Raw genomic sequence first — 17,914 nt, 5'->3', positions numbered from 1 at the left:
AATGCTAAGTGTACCACTTTTCGTTCCTTTTGACCTCCAGGTAAAGCAAAGGGTCAGGAGTACCCGAGACAGGCTCGTACTTCCAAAACCACCAAGCCCAAGTCTAAGCAATCTTGGACCGCCCGCCAGCCTGCTTCCAAACAGGACAAGCCTGCGGCATGACAGGGCGGGCCTTCCCCTGGGGGACCCCATGGGGGGAGGCCGACTTCTGCAGTTCGCCCAGGCCTGGTTAAAAACCACTTCAGACGCCTGGGTGCGGGAAGTTGTCTCTCATGGGTACGCAATCTCCTTCAAGAGACGCCCACGTCACCAGTTCTGCTTGATGGTTATCCCTTTGGATCTGCTGAAAGCACAGACTTTACACTTGGTTGTACAATCTCTCCTAGATACTGAAGTGATTGTGTCAGTACCTCTGGCTCAAAGAGGCAGGGGCTACTATTCGAACCTGTTTCTAGTCCCGAAACCAAATGGGTCCTCCTGGCCTATACTCAACCTCAAATCTTTGAACAAATTTGTGAGGGTATCCAAATTCCGTATGGAAACTACTGGCCATGGAACCCAAGGACTATATGGTATCCCTGGACATACAGGATGCTTACCTGCACATTCTTATTGCCATGTCTCATCAGCAATGTCTGCGGTTTGCTATCGGCAACCTACGTTATCAATTACAGGCCTTGCCTTTCGCGCTGACCATGGCTCCTAAGATCTTCACCAAGGTCATGGCAGTCATGACGGCTCTTCTCCGCCGTCAGGGTGTCAGGATCATGCCGTATCTGGACGACTTGCTGATCCTGACGGACTTCCCAGAGGTTCTCCTCAGTTATCTGGAACTGACGGTCCAATTCCTACAAGCCCATGGGTGGCTCATCAACTGGAAGAAGTCGTCGCTGGTCCCTGCTCAGAGCATGGTACACCTAAGGGCATTGTTGGACACACACAACCAATGATTGTTCTTATCTCCAGAGAAGGTCCTGAAACTTCAGCACAGGATCAGATACTTCCTCTCTCGCCAGAGAGTGTCAGTACACTCAGCGATGCAAGTACTAGGCCTCATGGTGTCGGCATTCGACATGGTGGAGTACGCCCAATTTCATTCCCGCCCTCTGCATAGGTTAATCCTTTACAAGTGGGACGGCCTGCCTCACCGGATCAGGTCTCAAATGATCTCCTTGACTCCAGAGGTTCGTCTGTCACTGAGCTCGTGGCTACAGGACCAACCGATGAGCAGGGGCCGTCCCTTCTGGATCTCCAACTGGGTCCTCCTTACAACGGACGCCAGTCTGCGAGGTTGGTGCGTGGTGTTGGAGCAACACTCTCACCAGGGTCGGTGGACCAGGGAGGAATCTCTTCTCCCGATAAACATTCTGAAATTGTGGGCCATGTTCAATGCATTGACACTGGCGCTGCCTCTGGTATAGAACATGCCTGTTCAAATACAATCACACAACAAGCCACCGTGGTGGCGTACATAAATCATCAAGGCGGCACTCGAAGCCGCATGGCAATGATGGAAGTGTCAAAAATCCTCCAATGGGTGGAACGCCATCCGCCAGCTATGTCGGCAGTGTTCATTCCGGGAGTCCTAAACTGGGAAGCGGACTTCCTCAGTCATCAGGACGTGCATGCCGGAGAGTGGAGACTTCATCTAGAAGTCTTTCAACTCCTATTGGACAAGTGGGGCCTACCAGATGTAGACCTGATGGCATCTCGACACAATCACAAGTTTCTGGTCGGTTGGACCTTCTTGGGCGGCCCGCCGTGGCGCGTCCGCAGAACAATTGTGCAAGGCGGCTACATGGTCCTCCGTGAACACGTTCATCAGGTTCTATGCCTTTGATACTTCCGCTTCCCAGGATGCTTCCTTTGGACGCCGGGTTCTTGTGCCCACTACAGTGCGTCCCCTCCCATGAGGAATTGCTTTAGGACATCTCCGATGTTATTCTCTGTGGAATACCAGTGTACCCCGCTGCAGAAAAGGAGATTTATAGTAGACTTACTATTGTTAAATCTCTTTCTGCGAGGTACAGTGGATTCCACAGGGCGCCCACCCTGATGCACTTAGCTTCTTTGGGTTTGTATGGCATTAGCCGCTAGTCCCTTCTCCTGTCGTGAGAATGTGGTTCTGTGTGACTAACATCTACTGTCTCTCTTACCTGTTAATGCATTGGACTGGTTAACAGAACTGAGCTCCAGTGCCTGGAGGCGGGGCTATAGAGGAGGCAGTGCAGTGCATCCTGGGAACAGTCAAAGCTTTAGCCTGTTGGTGCCTCGGATCAAGATCCAACTCTACACCCCGATGTTATTCCTTGTGGAATCCAGTCTACATCTCAGAAAGAGATTTAACAATGGTAAGTCTTACCATAAATCTCCTTATAGATACGCAGTGTCATTATACAATGCAGTGTGATCATTATCAGTGTATAGATACTCAGTATCATTATACAGTGCAGTGTGATGATTACCAGTGTATACTCAGTATCATTATACAGCACAGTGTGATCATTATCAGTGTAGACACTCAGTATCAGTGTACAGCGCAGTGTGATCATTATCAGTATATACACAGTATCATTATGCAGTGCGGTGTTATCATTATCAGTGTATAGATACTCAGCAAAGCCGCAACTAGACTTTTTGGTACCCTGTGCCAAAATGAGAATTGGCGTCCCCCATTTTTCCAAAAGGGGCATAAAGCGCATGCCCTCGTGGGAAATGAGCATAACAAAACTTGGACACAAATCCTCTTTCTCTGACGTCCTAAGTGGATGCTGGGGACTCCGTCAGGACCATGGGGATTAGCGGCTCCGCAGGAGACAGGGCACAAAAGTAAAAGCTTTAGGATCAGGTGGTGTGCACTGGCTCCTCCCCCTATGACCCTCCTCCAAGCCTCAGTTAGATTTTTGTGCCCGGCCGAGAAGGGTGCAATCTAGGTGGCTCTCCTAAAGAGCTGCTTAGAGTAAAAGTTTTGTTAGGTTTTTTATTTTCAGTGAGTCCTGCTGGCAACAGGCTCACTGCTACGAGGGACTTAGGGGAGAAGAAGTGAACTCACCTGCGTGCAGGATGGATTGGCTTCTTAGGCTACCGGACACCATTAGCTCCAGAGGGATCGAACACAGGCCCAGCCATGGAGTCCGGTCCCAGAGCCGCGCCGCCGACCCCCTTGCAGATGCCGAAGAGTGAAGAGGTCCAGAAACCGGCGGCAGAAGACTTTTCAGTCTTCATGAGGTAGCGCACAGCACTGCAGCTGTGCGCCATTGTTGTCAGCACACTTCACACCAGCGGTCACTGAGGGTGCAGGGCGCTGGGGGGGGCGCCCTGGGCAGCAATGAAATACCTATACTGGCTAAAAGATACATCACATATAGCCCCTGGGGCTATATGGATGTATTTAACCCCTGCCAGGTCTCAGAAAAACGGGAGAAGAAGCCCGCCGAAAAGGGGGCGGAGCCTATTCTCCTCAGCACACAGCGCCATTTTCCCTCACAGAAATGCTGGTGGGAAGGCTCCCAGGCTCTCCCCTGCACTGCACTACAGAAACAGGGTTAAAACAGAGAGGGGGGGGGCACTTATTTGGCGATATGATTATATATATTAAGATGCTATAAGGGAAAAACACTTATATAAAGGTTGTCCCTGTATAATTATAGCGTTTTGGTGTGTGCTGGCAAACTCTCCCTCTGTCTCCCCAAAGGGCTAGTGGGGTCCTGTCCTCTATCAGAGCATTCCCTGTGTGTGTGCTGTGTGTCGGTACGTGTGTGTCGACATGTATGAGGACGATGTTGGTGAGGAGGCGGAGCAATTGCCTGTAATGGTGATGTCACTCTCTAGGGAGTCGACACCGGAATGGATGGCTTATTTAGGGAATTACGTGATAATGTCAACACGCTGCAAGGTCGGTTGACGACATGAGACGGCCGGCAAACCAATTAGTACCTGTCCAGGCGTCTCAAACACCGTCAGGGGCTTTAAAACGCCCATTTACCTCAGTCGGTCGACACAGACACGGACACTGACTCCAGTGTCGACGGTGAAGAAACAAACGTATTTTCCATTTGGGCCACACGTTACATGTTAAGGGCAATGAAGGAGGTGTTACATATTTCTGATACTACAAGTACCACAAAAGAGGGTATTATGTGGGGTGTGAAAAAACTACCTGTAGTTTTTCCTGAATCAGATAAATTAAATGAAGTGTGTGATGATGCGTGGGTTTTCCCCGATAGAAAATTATTGGCGTTATACCCTTTCCCGCCAGAAGTTAGGGCGCGTTGGGAAACACCCCTTAGGGTGGATAAGGCGCTCACACGCTTATCAAAACAAGTGGCGTTACCGTCTCCAGATACGGCCGCCCTCAAGGAGCCAGCTGATAGGAGGCTGGAAAATATCCTAAAAAGTATATACACACATACTGGTGTTATACTGCGACCAGCGATCGCCTCAGCCTGGATGTGCAGCGCTGGGGTGGCTTGGTCGGATTCCCTGACTGAAAATATTGATACCCTTGACAGGGACAGTATTTTGTTGACTATAGAGCATTTAAAGGATGCATTTCTATATATGCGAGATGCACAGAGGGATATTTACACTCTGGCATCAAAAGTAAGTGCGATGTCCATATCTGCCAGAAGATGTTTATGGACACGACAGTGGTCAGGTGATGCAGATTCCAAACGGCACATGGAAGTATTGCCGTATAAAGGGGAGGAGTTATTTGGGGTCGGTCCATCGGACCTGGTGGCCACGGCAACAGCTGGAAAATCCACCTTTTTTTTACCCCAAGTCACATCTCAGCAGAAAAAGACACCGTCTTTTCAGCCTCAGTCCTTTCGTCCCCATAAGGGCAAGCAGGCAAAAGGCCAGTCATATCTGCCCAGGGATAGAGGAAAGGGAAGAAGACTGCAGCAGGCAGCCCATTCCCAGGAACAGAAGCCCTCCACCGCTTTTGCCAAGTCCTCAGCATGACGCTGGGGCCGTACAAGCGGACTCAGCTGCGGTGGGGGGTCGTCTCAAGAGTTTCAGCGCGCAGTGGGCTCACTCGCAAGTGGACCCCTGGATCCTACAAGTAGTATCCCAGGGGTACAGATTGGAAGTTCGAGACGTCTCCCCCTCGCAGGTTCCTGAAGTCTGCTTTACCAACGTCTCCCTCCGACAGGGAGGCAGTATTGGAAACAATTCACAAGCTGTATTCCCAGCAGGTGATAATCAAAGTACCCCTCCTACAACAAGGAAAGGGGTATTATTCCACACTATATTGTGGTACTGAAGCCAGACGGCTCGGTGAGACCTATTCTAAATCTGAAATATTTGAACACTTACATACAAAGGTTCAAATCAAGATGGAGTCACTCAGAGCAGTGATAGCGAACCAGGAAGAAGGGGACTATATGGTGTCCCTGGACATCAAGGATGCTTACCTCCATGTCCCAATTTGCCCTTCTCACCAAGGGTACCTCAGGTTCGTGGTACAAAACTGTCACTATCAGTTTCAGACGCTGCCGTTTGGATTGTCCACGGCACCCCGGGTCTTTACCAAGGTAATGGCCGAAATGATGATTCTTCTTCAAAGAAAAGGCGTCTTAATTATCCCTTACTTGGACGATCTCCTGATACGGGCAAGGTCCAGAGAACAGTTGGAGGTCGGAGTAGCACTATCTCAAGTAGTTCTACGACAGCACGGGTGGATTCTAAATATTCCAAAATCGCAGCTGTCTCCGACGACACGTCTGCTGTTCCTAGGGATGATTCTGGACACAGTCCAGAAAAAGGTGTTTCTCCCGGAGGAGAAAGCCAGGGAGTTATCCGAGCTAGTCAGGAACCTCCTAAAACCAGGAAAAGTGTCAGTGCATCATTGCACAAGGGTCCTGGGAAAAATGGTGGCTTCTTACGAAGCGATTCCATTCGGCAGATTTCACGCAAGAACTTTTCAGTGGGATCTGCTGGAAAAATGGTCCGGATCGCATCTTCAGATGCATCAGCGGATAACCCTGTCTCCAAGGACAAGGGTGTCTCTTCTGTGGTGGCTGCAGAGTGCTCATCTACTAAAGGGCCACAGATTCGGCATTCAGGACTGGGTCCTGGTGACCACGGATGCCAGCCTGAACGGCTGGGGAGCAGTCACACAAGGAAAAAATTTCCAGGGAGTGTGATCAAGTCTGGAGACTTCTCTCCACATAAATATACTGGAGCTAAGAGCAATTTACAATGCTCTAAGCTTAGCAAGACCTCTGCTTCAAGGTCAGCCGGTATTGATCCAGTGGGACAACATCACGGCAGTCGCCCACGTAAACAGACTGGGCGGCACAAGAAGCAGGAGGGCAATGGCAGAAACTGCAAGGATTCTTCGCTGGGCGGAAAATCATGTGTAAGCACTGTCAGCAGTGTTCATTCCGGGAGTGGACAACTGGGAAGCAGACTTCCTCAGCACGACCTCCACCCGGGAGAGTGGGGACTTCATCGGGAAGTCTTCCACATGATTGTGAACCGTTGGGAAAGACCAAAGGTGGACATGATGGCGTCCCGCCTGAACAAAAAACTGGACAGGTATTGCGCCAGGTCAAGAGACCCTCAGGCAATAGCTGTGGACGTTCTGGTAACACAGTGGGTGTACCAGTCGGTGTATGTGTTCCCTCCTCTGCTTCTCATACCTAAGGTACTGAGAATTATAAGACGTAGAGGAGTAAGAACTATACTCGTGGCTCCGGATTGGCCAAGAAGGACTTGGTACCCGGAACTTCAAGAGATGCTCACAGAGGACTCATGGCCTCTGCCGCTAAGAAGGGACTTGCTTCAGCAAGTACCATGTCTGTTCCAAGACTTACCGCGGCTGCGTTTGACGGCATGGCGGTTGAACGCCGGATCCTAAGGGAAAAAGGCATTCCGGAAGAGGTCATTCCTACCCTGGTCAAAGCCAGGAAGGAGGTGACCGCACAACATTATCACCACATGTGGCAAAAATATGTTACGTGGTGTGAGGCCAGGAAGGCCCCACGAAGAAATTTCAACTCGGTCGATTCCTGCATTTCCTGCAAACAGGAGTGTCTATGGGCCTCAAATTGGGGTCCATTAAGGTTCAAATTTCGGCCCTGTCGATTTTCTTCCAGAAAGAATTGGCTTCAGTTCCTGAAGTCCAGAAGTTTGTCAAGGGAGTACTGCATATACAACCCCCTTTTGTGCCTCCAGTGGCACTGTGGGATCTCAACGTAGTTCTGGGATTCCTCAAATCACATTGGTTTAAACCGCTCAAATCTGTGGATTTGAAATATTTCACATGGAAAGTGACCATGATGTTGGCCCTGGCCTCGGCCAGGCGAGTGTCAGAATTGGCGGCTTTGTCTCACAAAAGCCCATATCTGATTGTCCATTCGGACAGGGCAGAGCTGCGGACTCGTCCCCAGTTTCTCCCTAAGGTGGTGTCAGCGTTTCACCTGAACCAGCTTATTGTGGTACCTGCGGCTACTAGGGACTTGGAGGACTCCAAGTTGCTAGATGTTGTCAGGGCCCTGAAAATATAGGTTTCCAGGACGGCTGGAGTCAGGAAAACTGACTTGCTGTTATCCTGTATGCACCCAACAAACTGGGTGCTCTTGCTTCTAAGCAGACGATTGCTAGTTGGATGTGTAGTACTATTCAGCTTGCACATTCTGTGGCAGGCCTGCCACAGCCAAAATATGTAAATGCCCATTCCACAAGGAAGGTGGGCTCATCTTGGGCGGCTGCCCGAGGGGTCTCGGCTTTACAACTTTGCCGAGCTGCTACTTGGTCAGGGGCACACCCTGGCTGAGGAGGACCTGGAGTTCTCTCACTCGGTGCTGCAGAGTCATCCGCACTCTCCCGCCCGTTTGGGAGCTTTGGTATAATCCCCATGGTCCTGACGGAGTCCCCAGCATCCACTTAGGACGTCAGAGAAAATAAGAATTTACTTACCGATAATTCTATTTCTCGTAGTCCGTAGTGGATGCTGGGCGCCCATCCCAAGTGCGGATTGTCTGCAATACTTGTACATAGTTATTGTTACAAAAATCGGGTTATTATTGTTGTGAGCCATCTTTTCAGAGGCTCCGCTGTTATCATGCTGTTAACTGGGTTCAGATCACAAGTTATACGGTGTGATTGGTGTGGCTGGTATGAGTCTTACCCGGGATTCAAAATCCTTCCTTATTGTGTACGCTCGTCCGGGCACAGTATCCTAACTGAGGCTTGGAGGAGGGTCATAGGGGGAGGAGCCAGTGCACACCACCTGATCCTAAAGCTTTTACTTTTGTGCCCTGTCTCCTGCGGAGCCGCTTATCCCCATGGTCCTGACGGAGTCCCCAGCATCCACTACGGACTACGAGAAATAGAATTATCGGTAAGTAAATTCTTATTTTATACCACACTTATGCACTTAACTTGAGAGCTCGTTGTAATTCAGTTACAATACCCTTTATTAAGTAACAAATGTCAAGATACTGCTACACCCAGGATTCAAACCCATAACCTGTTGCATTGAGCTATTTGATCCTGCATAAAAACTATGGGAGTTCTAACTACAGGCCCAATTCAGAGCTGATCGTAGATGTGCTAAAACTAGCACATCTGCGATCAGAATCTCTGACATGTAGGGGGAAGCCCAGCACAGGGCTAGTCCGCCCCACATATCAGGCCCCCCCCCTCCCGCACAGGTGCGAAAGCATCGCACGGCGGTGATGCTTTCGCACCCGCCAAGCAGCATCCTGCCTGCGCAGCCTAGCACTGGCAGGCGGTTACCCGACATGTTTTTGGTCGCAGCAGCTGCGTGTGATGTCACGCAGCCACTGCAGCCCGCTCCAGCAATGGTACGGACATGCCTGCGTTGTCCAGACTGTGCCCCCCCCAACGGCGTTCTAATGCTGTTGGCACCCCCCCTTTTGCATGCGCAGTGAGACCTATGCGCGTGCACACTCCTCAAAGGGCTTCAGAGTGCGACTTAGGCCCTATATGAAGCTACTATATGAAGCTACTTGCACTTTGTACAAAAAATATTGAGCAGATCTATGTATTGTGCAGCTACCCATCCAATCTCTTGAAGCCACACACTACATAGATCTGCTCAGCTGCAATGCTGATCATTTTTTCACAAAGAATTCTCTAGCTTATAATTCTATACCTTTCTATGCAAGGACAGGTATCTCAATGAATAGAGTGCCTGGCTGCAATGCCACAGGCAATGGGTTAGAATCCCGGGTATGTCAGTCTTGAAAGGTAATACTGGACAGTGTGACTGAATCAGGGACGTAGCCAGAACTTTGTGGGCCCCATAGCAACATTTTGAAGGGGCCCCCATCCCAATGCTTCTAGAGAGACACTTCTCTGCAGCAGTTAATGTTATGCCCTATAATAGTGTCTTACAGTACTGTACAGTAGTTCATTTTCTGAATCATAGCAGAGCCTTACTTGATGTTATGCCCCATAGTAGTGCCCTAGTTTCTTTTATGAATCATAGTAGTGATTAAGTTCACCCTACAGTATGTCACATTTCAGAGCTGCCAGTATACAGTTTGTCGCACAGTACCCCAAATTCACATTATTATACATAGGGCTCCCCATTCATATTGTGCCTCATTACAGAGCCCTGGTTCATATTATATAACATTAAAATGCCCTACAGTTCATTTTATACCACACTGCAATGAGCAGTTCCAGGGGCATACCTACATATATTGCAGGCCCCAAGGAAAAAGTTTGAAAGGACCCCTATATATCACCCAATGGCGAAAAATGTGTATACAGTAACACATATAACTTTGACAGGGAAGATGGGCCCCTCTCAGCTCTGGGCCCCATAGCAGCTGCACTGCCTGCACCTATGGTAGCTACGCCCTTGGACTGAATAACAAATAAATCTCAAGTTAATTTTATAAATGTTGTACAGGTATTATTGATGGAAGAGTTGGGGGAAGGAGACAGAGGCGGTCAGGAGATGCTGGGCTTCTAAAACGGAGGAAGCTACAAGTGAAAGTAATTAAAACAGATAATTTACAAGTGCTGCCAACAGCGCCCTCTACCCTGCAGCGCTATGTGCAAGGCACACTCTGCACACACCTAGTTACGGCCCGCATACTCAGTATCATTATACACTGCAGTGTGATCATTATAGTGTAGTGGTTCCCAAACTTTTTTATATCACGACGCTCTAGAATATCAGAATTTTTTTCACAGCACCCTTAGGCCAAAAGTTTCTTATTTATAAATGTAGAAAGAAATATATTAAGTAAATTGCCTTTACATCTCATCCTTAGGGTATAGACACTTGCTATCATTACACAGTGCAGTATTATCATTACCAGGTGTGTAATTTATATACACTCTCACACTCTGCATGAGGATAATCTGCCACCTTCTGGCCATTATGAGCAAGTGTAGTAAACAGTTCGGGTGCCTCGAGCTAAGGTGACCTGGGTTTAGGGCTGGACCAAGAGGAAGCCCAAGGAAGTGTTGGGACACAGCAGGTTGTCTCTTTAATGTTGTGTCAAAGATTATCTGGCAGTTGGAAATGATATTATTGTATTGCTGTTGATACCATACCTCCCAACATGACCCTCTCCAGGAGGGACACAATGCTCTGCTTCTGGACTTTTTTCTTAATTTATGATTGTCGGCACCTGTGTTGAACAGGTTAATGGATAAGAAAGGTGTTTCAGCACAGGTGATGGCAATCATAAATTAAGAGGGAAGTCCAGGAGCAGAGCATTCTGTCCCTCCTGGAGAGGGTTATGTTGGGAGGTATGTGATACACAGCTTCTCCAAACACAAGTACAAGCTAAGCAGGAAACCCTGTGCCTGATTCATGATGAAGTGGGTCTCCTGCAACAGCATCACCAGGAGCCTAGGCCGTTGCAAAAGATGTGTCCCTCAGACGATGTAGGAGCCTACCTGGGGACCTTTGAGCGCATGGCCGCATGCCTGGGATGACCAGAGGATAGCTGGGCGAATAAGCTGGCCCCATATTTGACGGGGGATTCCCAGAAAACGTACCATGACCTCCTGGCGGACCAGACATCTACCTATTCGCAGCTTAAAGCTTCCATGCTGGGTCGCATCGGCGTAACCAAGGCCTGCAAAGCCCAGCGGTTCCAGGACTGGCGTTGGACCTCGACAGAGAATTCTCGAATCCAGCTGGCTGTACTTCTAAAAATGGCGAGGTCTTGGCTTCAGCCAGAAAAGAATATGGCTGCCCAAGTGGTGGAGACCGTAGCCATAGACCACTGTGTTCGGGTCTTAGACGGAGGCATGCAGAGGTGGGTTCTCCAGGCTGACCCTCAAAATATGAGGGACCTAGCTGCCGCAATGGAGAGATATGTTGCGCTGGGGAAAATGGCTAAGCCCTTAGACCAAGAGACTTGACCAGTCCCAAGACCCGTCAAACTCCAGAAGCAGGGGCCCGGACCAATCCGGTCATCTGCTATGAGTGCGGGGAACAGGGCCACATCCAAAAGGACTGTACCAAACAACCTGAGCCTATGGAGTGTGGATCAGGGAAATCAGGGCAACCAGCCTACAGCTGTGTCGGAAGCAAGGGTTCATCTGTGCCCACCCGATTCCAGGTGACCCTCCAGATCGCAGCACGGCCAATCCAGGCACTTGTTGATACCAGGAGTGAATTGTCAATTATCTCCGCGGGGTCGGTCCCTGAAGGCGCTGACCAGGTCTTACCTGCAGTTGAGGTGCTCTGTGTCCATGGTGCCACTCGCAAGTACCCCAGAGTGCGGTTTCCAGTACAACATCGGGGGCGGACAATCCAGCTGGTGGCAGCCGTCGCCCGGCGCTCACCCTATCCTATGATCCTGAGGCGAGATTTCCCTGGCCTATCGGAACTGTTGGCATTTCAACTCGAGGAGCTGCTGTCCTCTCCCAGCTTCGTGGCTCGAAGGTCGAGTAAGTCCTCGGGAACCGAGTGTGTGTGTGGAGTCGGTACATCTACGCCAGAAGATCCGACCGATCCGGAGGAGGTGAGTGACGAAAGGACGTTAAGAACTGTCATGTCGCTTTAGGATTTCGAACGAGATCAGCAGGAAGACCCGAACCTTGCAAATGCTTTCCAGAACATTTGTACTTATAATGGGAAAATGTATTCATCCTTACCCAGGGGGGGCAGCCCTTATTTCATAGTAGAGAAGGATTTACTAGGTTGTCGAGGAACGGGGCAAGAAAGTTGAGCAGCTTATAGTACCACGGGTCCATCAGGCTCTGGTCCTGGAAGCTGCCCATTCACAGTTGTGGGGAGGACATTTGAGGGAGGAGAAAACTCTGCAGAGGATACAGCAGCGGTTTTTCTGGACGGGAATCCGAGCGTCGGTAGCAAAGTACTGTCAGGAGTGTCCCATCTGACAGCGTACCACACCAAAGCCCCAGTACAGAGCACCCCTCATCCCTCTTCCGGTAATTTCTGTTCCCTTTGAAAGGATTGGGATGGATATTGTGGGTCCAGTAGAGAAATCAGCAAGGGGACATCAGTATATCTTAGTCCTCCTTGATTATGCCGCAAGATACCCTGAAGCCATCCCTCTAAGAAATATGAAGACAGCAACCATTGCCAAATAATTATTGCTGATCTTCTCTCGCCTGGGCATACCCAAGGAGGTCCTCACTGAACAGGGGACACCCTTTATGTCCCGGCTGATGAGCGACTTATATCGGCTGCTGGGGGTTAAGAAGATTCGCACCTCAGTGTATCATCCCCAAACTGATGGCTTGGTGGAGCGTTTTAACCGCACACTCAAGCAGATGCTCAGGAGGGCAGTCACCCAGGAAAAAAAGGGATTGGGACCAGCTCCTACCTTTTCTGATGTTCGCCATCCGAGAGGTTCCTCAGTCCTCTATGGGCTTCAGCCCCTTTGAGCTGTTGCACAGCAGACAACCCCGGGGAACCCTGGACCTCCTAAAGTAGGGATGGGAACAACAGACATCCCCGGAGCCAAATGATATACAGTTTGTTCACCAGCTCTATGGGCGGTTCCAGCAGATAGCTCCGATGGTCAGGGACCTTAGGCCCAGTCTAAACAGAAACATCATTATGATGTCCCAGCTGAGAAACTGAGTTTTAACCCTGGAGACAAGGTCTTGGTCCTGGTACCCATAGTGGAGGGCAAGCTTTATGCCCATTGGCAAGGGCCCCATGTACAGTGCTCGAGGATGTGGGACCAGTGACTTATCGTATGAGCCAACTGGGAAAGTGAAAGCTTACACAGATCTATCCTATAAAGCTGCTGAAGCCTTGGAAGGAAAGCTCAGAGACTGCAACTGCAAGAGTGGCCAAGATCTCGGCATGCACGATCCCGATTGACAGATTTCTCGACGAGGTCAAGACGCGTCAAGCTCAAGACATGGTCAGGAGAAATTTAGATGTCTTTTCGGCGATTCCAGGGAGGACTAAGATCATCGAGCACGATATCGTTACTCCTCCGGGGGTAGTGGTCAATCTGCTGCCGTACCAGATACCCGAGGCAAAGAGGGAAGCAGTACACATGGAAGTGGAGGAAATGTTACACCTGGGGGTTACTGAAGAGTCCACCAGCGGGTGGAATAACCCCATAGTGCTGGTTCCCAAGCCGTCCAGAGCACTGCGGTTCTGCAATGACTTCCACAGGTTGAACCAAGTATCTAAATTTGATGCCTACCCCATGCCACGTGTTGATGAGATGATCGAGCAACTGGCCCGAAGCCAATACTTGACCACTCTTGACCTTACTAAAGGCTATTGGCAGATTCCCCTCACCGAGGCTGCCAAGGCGAAACCCGCTTTTTCCACCCCAGATGGCCTGTTTCAGTATCGAGTCTTGCCGTTTGGTCTTCACGGGGCCCCGGCCATGTTCCAGCAGGCTATGTATAAGTTCCTACAGCCAGACTGAAAGTATGCAGCCGCGTACCTGGATGACATTGTTATCTTCAGCGACGACTGTGAGTCTCATCTGGCCAAAGTGGAAGCCGTATTAAAGACTCTGTGCTTCCACAGCTTCATGGCCAACCCAGAGAAGTGTGCGATAGGTATGTCGGAGGCCAAGTACTTGGGGTACGTGGTGGGCCGGGGTCAAATCAAACCTCAGGTCAATAAGGTGGAGGCGGTTGCTGCCTGGCCAAGGCCTGAGAGGAAAACCCAACTCAGGGACTTTGTAGGCCTGGTGGGATATTACCGCAAGTTTATCCCGAACTTTGCCACCAGAGCAGCCTCGCTCACTGATTGCTTGAAAAAGCAAAGTACGGACAAGCTTGTGTGGACGTTCCAGGTACATGAGGCCCTGAAAGACTTAAAAAGTGCCCTGTGTAAGCACCAGTGTTGATAGCCCCGGACTTCGGTAGAAGGTTCATCCTGCAGATGGATCTTCAGGATTAGGCCTCGGTGCAGTGTTGTCTCAGGAGGTAGGTGGGGAAGAGAAACCAGTCCTCTACCTCAGCAAGAAACTACTGCCTAGGGAACAGGGATATGTCACGCCAGAGCAGGAATGCCTGGCTATCAAGTGGGCAGTGGAGACTCTGAGGTACTATCTCCTGGGATGGGAGTTCACCTTAAGCACTGATCACGCTCTGCTCCAATGGATGTGCCTAAATAAGGAGACCAACGCCTGGGTAACATGGTGGTTCCTTGCCCTCCAGCCGTACCACTTCAAGGTCCAGCACAGAGTAGGAGGATTACAGGGCAACGCGGATGCCCTTTCAAGGAAGTTCCTCTCCTCCAAAAGGTGCAGAGCTCTGTGGGGTGAAGCTAGAGGGGGGGGGGGGACTCTGAGAGAGACCGACCCAAAAAGGGGTACGGCTGCTGAGATTGGCGAGCAAGTATGGGTGCCTAAGAAGGACTCAGCTTCACCCATAGGCTCGAAGCTTAGGGGGAGGATATGTGGCACTCCAGTCCGGATGCCACCCCGGGTGTTTGCAGGACAGGGCACAACAGTTCGAGTGCCCCGAGCTAGGATGACTTGGGTTTAGGGCTGGACCAAGAGGAAGTCCAGGGAGGTGTTGGGACACAGCAGGTTGTCTCTTTAATGTTGTGTCAAAGATTATCTTGCAGTTGGGAATTATAGTATTGTATTGCTGTTGATACACAGAAATACCCTGCAATTTCATACATGAGATCCCATCCATGTAGGTCCAGTCCAGGTATTGGAACAAGAGCTCCCAGCAATCAGGCATACCTGTGCACACTTTTATAAAGCTCGTTAGGGCAAGGGCTCAGGTCTCCTGATGCCAACAAGTGGCCAGGCGATAGAGGGCGGGCCAGTGGGTTAGAGACAGGGAGTCTGAGATTGTGTACATGCTGTTTATGAACTGGTGCCTAATTAAGGTGCCCATTGAAACTTGCTGTGAAACGTCTGTTTACTATGCTATGGAAATAAACGGTCTGCATTTCTTTCATACAACTGTGTCGGCATCTTGTCTGGTGGAAGGTCGTTTGTTACAATATATACACAGAATATGGGTTCCCTGATGTTCCTTTTAAATCGCTGAACGATAACGCCCAAACAGACAATTGGATCAAAATTTGGGTTGCACCTCCAGTGGGTAGAATTTAATAAACTACAAAAATGGTCCTGTCACTTTTTACTGTACAGTATCTGCTACGGGTGCTGCTCAGGTAACGCCAAGAACCATGGATTAATATTTACTTACATTAATACGCCCTTAAATTTACATCTCTATAGAATTACCAAATTTTTAATACTCGTTTATATGTACAACCATGAAAATCAGAAACTCTTGTGCGAAGAATGGGTAGAAACAGCTAGTTATTGATAAATGTATGTGTTATTAAAATAATATGATGACCATTTTAAACAGCACATCAAAATTTAGGCATTTTTGCATTAGTCCGTCCTATTCTGAGTCATACAGAAGTTACCCGGATCCGTCTTTCCGTGATTTTCAGGGCGGCATCTCGGCTTTTACAATGCAAGCACATGAAACTACTGTGGCAGTGACATAGGGGGTGTAGATAAAGCTCTGTGTGATTCGTGTGTATGGGAAAGAAGCCTGTTTCTGACAGATCTACCCAGAATGGTGTGGGTGACAGTTGCTGTGGGCGGCACAGATTTCCATTTGCAGACACACGGATCCCCACATTACCACAACATAATAAATCTGGCTTCCCTGAAACCACAGCTATTTTTCATGCAACGCATAATCAGTCCCTTAATAACAAGTAGACAATGAGGGAAAGAGAAGAGCCTATTATAAACGTACACTGTAATTAGGGATGGATTAAGGGTCGATGGACCGCAACAGCAGAATCGCCGACCAGCAACGGGATGGTGTGAAATTTCCGAACGCACACGCAAGAAGATTGACAGGAAGAGGGCAACTGACCGTTTTCTGGGAGTGTTTGGAAAAACGCAGGCGTGTCCAAGCGTTTGCAGGGAGGGTTCCTGACGTCAATTCCGGTCCCGGACAGGCTGATGTGATCGCAGCGGCTGAGTAAGTCCTGGGCTGCGCTGAGACTGCAGAAAATCAGATTGTGCAGCTCTGCTACACATGCGTTCGCACACTTGCACAGCTAAAATACACTCCTTCTGTAGGCGGCGACTATCCGATCGCAGGGCTGCAAAAATCGCTGCCTAGTGATCAGGTCTGAATTACCCCCTAAGAGATGAGAGGCTCCGTGCGGACCCCTTCCTCTCTATGACTATGTGCGTGCCAGAGCCTACTGCACATGCGCAGGTCTCTGGGAAGATGGCGCCTGAACTACTTATCTACTGTGTAGATTACCAGGAAAATGGCTGGCTGCCGCTGAACTCCAGAGGGGTAAGTATATTTCTATGGGTGCAAGGTGTGCAGTATAGCCCCCCTGTATGCACTGCACACTGTGCACCCATTACAGATATGACAATGACTGTCCTTTGGTTTATTAAACAGTGGTGGAATAATGCCATATACAAATCTCAAGAGTGAAGATTTATAAGTGTTTTCTGATCTTCTGTGACATCTATAATCATTGAAAAGTGTAAATGCTGCTAGGAGTGTTTTATCTGACATAAGCCATGTGGCAGACTATGGGGGTAATTCCAAGTTGATCGCAGCAGGATTTTTGATAGCAATTGGGCAAAACCATGTGCACTGCAGGGAAGGCAGATATAACATGTGCAGAGAGAGTTGGATTTGGGTGTGGTGAGTTCAATCTGCAATCTAAATTGCAGTGTAAAAATAAAGCAGCCAGTATTTACCCTGCACAGAAATAAAATAACCCACCCAAATCTAACTCTTTCTGCACAGGTTATATCTGCCTCCCCTGCAGTGTACATGGTTTTGCCCAATTGCTATCAAAAATCCTGCTGCGATCAACTTGGAATTACCCCCTATAAGCAGAATCTAGATATTAACCATGTCTCCTTGGGGGTTTTGTTTTTAAGGCTTCTATCAATATCCTATATAATTATAGGATAACATTGCTCCTCACCTCTATGGGGGGAATTCAACTGTTTTGAGCGCCGGCGGCCACTAGATGGTGCCCGAAAGAGCAATTCAAGTGTTGCTCCATTCGGGCGTGCACAGCCGCTGGTGCTAACATTACTGTTATATTGGCCCTCATTCCAAGTTGATCGCTCGCTAGTTACTTTTAGCAGCTGTGCAAACGCATAGTCGCCACCCACGGGGGAGTGTATTTTCGCTTTGCTAGAGTGCGAACGCCTGTGCAGCCGAGCGGTACAAAAACATTTTGTGCAAAACAAGACCAGCCCTGTAGTTACTTATTCTGTGTGATGATTGCTGCGACGAAGGTCCCGGAACTGACGTCCAATACCCGCCCTGCAAACGCCTGAACACGCCTGCATTTTTCCATCTCCCAGAAAACGGTCAGTTGACACCCATAAGCACCTTCTTCCAGTCAATCTCCTTGCGATCGGCTGTGCGAATGGAATCGTCGCTAGAAGCAATGCAAAACAACGATGCACTTTGTACCCGTATGCCGCGC

The sequence above is a fragment of the Pseudophryne corroboree genome, chromosome 6 (genome assembly GCF_028390025.1).
Source record: "Pseudophryne corroboree isolate aPseCor3 chromosome 6, aPseCor3.hap2, whole genome shotgun sequence".
NCBI lineage: Eukaryota > Metazoa > Chordata > Amphibia > Anura > Myobatrachidae > Pseudophryne > Pseudophryne corroboree.
Note: the sequence above shows the minus strand (reverse complement) of the source record.